We start from the raw sequence: 6,036 nt of genomic DNA, 5'->3' as shown, positions 1-6,036 counted from the left end.
CTACCTTATTCGCTTGCGGATCATGATGTCCCGGGTTTGAGTCCCGAGTAGGGGAAAAAAATATTGGATTTTCTGCCTTGAGTTGGGCTACCGTGCCTTGGAGAGCACGTGTCGTTGGTTTGCGCCTGATCTCTCACTTCCAGATAGCGACGTGTGAGTGAGGGAATACAGAGTGCACCTGTGCTTGCGCACTACAGTAGGTACCTCCTGCGCTGTGAAGTTGGTTATTTGCCTACTTTTGAATTTGATAAATATTATTACTTTATTATAAACTAGGATAAAAATAATGACGTACGCTGAAAAAAATATTAAAATCCAACAAAGATTTACAAAGTTACAGACATTTTAATTTTGGAGTGGGAGGGTCTTTTGAACGAAAATTTGTATTAAACCGCACGAAGCTACTATGGCATTAGTAAGGTGTGACGTCAAAATGCTATATCGCTATCTCTGTCTAATCAGAAATATTTAAATGCTTATAACTTTTGTGTTATTTGATCGATTTAATTAGTTTTTCAGTTTACGTCATTATTTTTATCCTAGTTTATAATAAAGTACCTAATAAAAAAATTGGAGTCAAATACCCAGTTGGTTAGAATCCGTCACCACGGGCCATTGTGTCCGTTGACCTCCGAACACTTCTAATGTTATAATGTTACACTTAGGAATAACGCATAGTTAACGAAACAGATTAAAAAACCGGTCAAGTGCGAGCCAGACTCACCGGTCGGTTCCGTACCTAACGTCGTACAAGAAATAACACTTTTCAATTTTTTTAGTTTTCGTGGCAGCCATTTTGAATTTTTTGTTAGCGGCAATAGAAATACCTACACACTAAAAATTTTAACTCTATATTTCACGGTTCAAGAGATCCACTGACAGACAGACGGACCGACGGACAGACAGGAGGGACAACGGAGGCCGATCAATAGGGTCCCGTTAGCACACTTTGGGTACGGAACCCTACAAAACACGTTTTAAAAATTAAAAACTTAAAACTGTTATCTCTAAACTAAAAAACCTGTTCCGAAACCTATCACAAATATAATATAGTTACTAGATGATGCACGCAAATTCGTCAGCGTGGATTTAAGTTTTCAAAAATCCCGTGGGAACTCTTTGATTTTCCGAGATAAAAAGTAGCCTGTCTCCTTCCCCGGGATGCAAGCTATATCAGTACCTTTCGTCAAAATCGGTTGAACGGATGGACCGTGAAAGGCTAGCAGACAGACACACTTTCGCATTTATAATATTAGTATGGATTTATACACAGTATAAATAAGTGGAATAAACATGTAATGGTGATATCAGAGGGTTCATTTTTAGTGGTCTAGATACTTCAAAAAGAAAAACCGGCCAAGTGCGAGTCAGGCTCGCGCACCGACTGTTCCGTACTACAGTCGTATTTGTTTCACATTTTGCACGATAATTCAAAAACTATGATGCATAAAAATCTGTTTTAGAATGCGCAAGTAATTATTATCTTACTTCGAAAGTTGAATATACTAATTATTAGTTCATGAGCACAATTTAATTTTTTTTGTGTGAGGTAACCGCAAATTCACGGTTTTCAGATTTTTCCCCTTATGTCTGCTATAAGACCTAACTATCTGCCCATGATTCTAGGTCAACGGGAAGTACCCTGTAGATTTCTTGACAGACAGACAGGCAGACAACAAAGTGATCCTATAAGGGTTCCGTTTTTCCTTTTGAGTTTTTGGGTATGGAACTCTAAAAATCAGTCAAGTGTGAGTCGGACTCTAACACGAAGAGTTCCGTACCATCTAAAAGAAATACTTAACACTTTTTATTTTAAATTTTCATAGCAGCCATTTTCAAAATTTTTATTATTTGTTGTTATATCGGTAACAGAAATACACATTCTCTGAAAATTTTAACTCTACAGTTTAAATAAATAAAAAAGGCTTTTACTGACTGAAAAATAACATACATACCTACAGATTCTATTTTTCTAGTAGCTAGATACTTATACTTTTCACACTTACATTATTTTGCATAAGTACTTAGTTTTGACCTGAAGAAGGTGGTGGGGAGCGGATGGATGAGGAAGGCTGAGGACCTTGTTTGGTGGCGCGCTCTTGGAAAGGCAGTATGTCCAGCAGTGGACGCAAACAGGCTGATGGATTGGATTGGATTGGACTTAGTTGAAACACAATTTATTTTTAAACTTTCTGAGATTTTACAACTAATCAAGTCAAAAAAAAACACGATTATAGACGTTTTACCTCATGGCTACCTATTTTTAAATAGTAGGTTCTACATAATAAGTAGGAAATAAGTAAATGAAACATTTTATGTTAAAAATGTAAATTATTCTTTAGTCGCATAAATTAAGTTGTCTTCTAAAAAAAGATTAATTAAGGTCTTAGGTTTAAATTTGATTTAAGTACAATGTTCCTATATAAAATAGAATAATTTACATAAGGTATTTATAAATATACTAGCGACCTTCGCATGGGTGCAATGTAGAAACTAATTACCTAACGTGGTGTCAGTGAGGAGTGATTAATAAAATCCATGCTTCCATCCATTCTAATATTCTTAATTCCACCACCGCCGCCGCGGCCGCCTCTGTTTCGTTTTGTTGCGCGTCAGTTTTTAACCGACTTCAAAAAAAGGAGGAGGTTCTCAATTCGTCGGAATCTTTTTTTTTTTTTTATGTATGTTCCCCGATTACTCGAAGACGCCTGGACCGATTTTGAAAATTCTTTTTTTGTTTCAAAGGGTATACTTCAAAGTTGGTCCCATTTAAATTTGGTGATGATCTGATGAACATCTTCGAAGATAGGTACTGGAACTCCTCAACGAATAAATTGCTCGCGATCAGTGTAATAGCTTAGTAAACAGTAGATTTTTAACCAGTCATAGCATAATTCCATGGGGCCACTAAAAATTCTGAAATAAATTTTTTTACAAAAAAAATAAAAACCGACTTCGATACATAAACACTAAAAATTGAAAAATAATTTAATTTATTACCGATATATTATGTATACAAGAGTTAATATAGTTCCATAATAATATTTTTTGGGGTCGGTGAATGAAATGAAATGAAAAACATCTTCGAAAGTAAGGCTTTGCTTCAGATGACATTTGACAATCATAAAATCGATTATTGTGAGCCAACGCCGCGTCACGCGACGCGGGACGTCGCGGCCTGTGAAATCACGGTACAGGTGATTTCACAGGTGATTTTTCACGGAAAGTGATTCTCCAGTTTTCGTACTCGTAGAACACAGACGTCTCGGTTTTTCTTTTTCCGTGATCTCTCTATTGTCGCTCCAAGTATCTTCTTAGGGTTCCGTACCTCAAAAGGAAAAATGAACCCTTATAGGATCACTGCGTTGTCTGTCTGTCTGTCCGTATGTCTGTCCGTCTGTCATGTCTGTCGTTGAACAGAGTACTTCCCGTTGACCTAGAATCGTGAAATTTGACAGGTAAGTAGGTCATATAGCAAACATAAGCATCGCAATGTCTATAATCACTAATTATATTATTATCTAAAAACGAATAAATTTTATCACAACGTAAATATTGATCAATATTTTTGTGTTGACTTAAATCGAAATGAATGTCATCTATGTTATCTTATCTATCATCTTTACCACGTTGTTATCTTTGTCTCATTTGCTTCTGTTCTGCGTATTTTGATAACAAATTACTAACAATGTACAATTAATACAAATAAGATAAAATCGAAGACGTATGCAGTGAAAAGTTGTGATAGCCTAGTGGTTAGGACGTCCGACTTCTTATCGGAGGTCAGGGGTTCGATCCCGGGCACGCACCTCTAACTTTTCGGAGTTATGTGTGTTTTAATTAATTAAATATCACTTGCTTTGACGGTGAAGGAAAACATGGTGAAGAAACCTGCATGCCTGAGAGTTCTCCATAATGTTCTCAAAGGTGTGTGAAGTTTACCAATCCGCACTTGGCCAGCGTGGTAGACTATGGCCAAAACCCTTCTCACTCTGAGAGGAGACCCGTGCTCTGTAGTGAGCCGGCGCGGCGGTGTGTGTGTGATGCAGTGAATAATCTTTGGAAATGATAAATAATATGTGCTAGGTATTTTGTCAGCAATTTTAATAAGTACGACATTTATAAAATGTAAAGCTGAATGACAGACTGACTGACTGACTAACAGACTGATCTATCAACGCACAACTCAACTACTGGACGGATCGCGCTAAAATTTGGCAAGCAGCTATTTCAACCCCTTGGGCCTCTACCATTAACCAAGGAACCACAGTCAATGCCTTTTCTCAAGCAAAATGAAATGATGATGTTGATCATCTAAAAATGTAATTAGGTACCATTTTACATTTTTAGATCATCAACATCATCATTAACTCATCACCAGCTCATTAATAAGCAATTAAAATATCGGTTGCTTTAGTGGTAAAGGAAACATGCATGCCTGACAGTTCTCCACAAGGTTATCAAAGGCGTGCGAAGTCTGGCCAGCGTGGTAGACTATGGCTAAAACCCTTCTCATTCTGAGAGGAGACCCGCGGGCTGATTTCGTATCTCGCGACAGGCTTGCGACACGCGTAAATCTCGCGACAGGCTTGCGACACGCGTAAATCTCGCGAGAGGCTTGCGACACGCGTAAATCTCGCGACAGGCTTGCGACACGCGTATATCTCGCGACAGGCTTGCGACACGCGTATATCTCGCGACAGGCTTGCGACACGCGTATATCTCGCGACAGGCTTGCGACACGCGTATATCTCGCGACAGGCTTGCGACACGCGTAAATCTCGCGACAGGCTTGCGACACGCGTAAATCTCGCGACAGGCTTGCGACACGCGTATATCTCGCGACAGGCTTGCGACACGCGTATATCTCGCGACAGGCTTGCGACACGCGTAAATCTTGCGACACGCGTAAATCTCGCGACAGGCTTGCGACACGCGTATATCTCGCGACAGGCTTGCGACACGCGTATATCTCGCGACAGGCTTGCGACACGCGTATATCTCGCGACAGGCTTGCGACACGCGTAAATCTCGCGACAGGCTTGCGACACGCGTAAATCTCGCGACAGGCTTGCGACACGCGTATATCTCGCGACAGGCTTGCGACACGCGTATATCTCGCGACAGGCTTGCGACACGCGTATATCTCGCGACAGGCTTGCGACACGCGTAAATCTCGCGACAGCAATAGCCACAAAGAAAGAAAGAAATAGAAGAGAGACAGCAAATGAACTAACGCGTTGCTAGCTGTCGTTGCTGTCGCTACTGCAACGTTTTACGTAATCGCCCCGGAATCTGTAGTGAGCCGGCGATGGCTTGATCATTATACCTATTGTAAAAATAGTCAGGAGAAATATTGCACGTTTGCTTAGTTCAAGAATTTAAATGAAGTATAAATATTTTTCCCCGGGAGAGAACATCTCCGAGCAGCTGCGGCGGTATGTCGGCCATTTCATATCTGCATGAAGTGGCTTTGAATAAACTACACGAAGAAATTTATTGCTTCTGCTTGCAATAACATTGAATTTTCTAACACGGTAATCTTCTAACGGTTCCATATCGCTTGGAGTACAGAACGGAGAGAGATCAGCTGCAGAGAGCCCCCAACAAACTCAGCCGGGTATTCTTTTTATCATCACAACTTTACAAAATCATAAATTAATGTTTTATTTATCTCCAATTCTGAAGTCCACGCAGACGAAGTCGCGGGCAGGAGCTAGTTAGATTTACCTAGTATTTTATTCATTTGACCTAGGTTCAAAATTTCTTGTGTACCTTCTATAATATTAACTTTTTGTTTGTACAGCATATGATTGGTTTAGACTTTATTCTAGTCTTCCCCTACGCCCTAAACAATACCACCTTCAGCAATTAACTAATTGGATTGCTGTCTAGTCTGGACGCCATGTTTGCACAAGTGAGCTTGGTTTACACATTGTACGTCTCTCGGGAATTCAATTCAATTCAATTCAATTTCATTGTCAACGGGGCTTCATGTTCCTATAGGCATAGCAAAGTAATTTGTAGGCAGTGGCG

This window comes from Maniola hyperantus, chromosome 15 (genome assembly GCF_902806685.2).
Source record: "Maniola hyperantus chromosome 15, iAphHyp1.2, whole genome shotgun sequence".
NCBI lineage: Eukaryota > Metazoa > Arthropoda > Insecta > Lepidoptera > Nymphalidae > Maniola > Maniola hyperantus.
The sequence above is the reverse complement of the archived record's forward strand: the minus strand, read 5'-3'. Positions refer to the sequence as shown.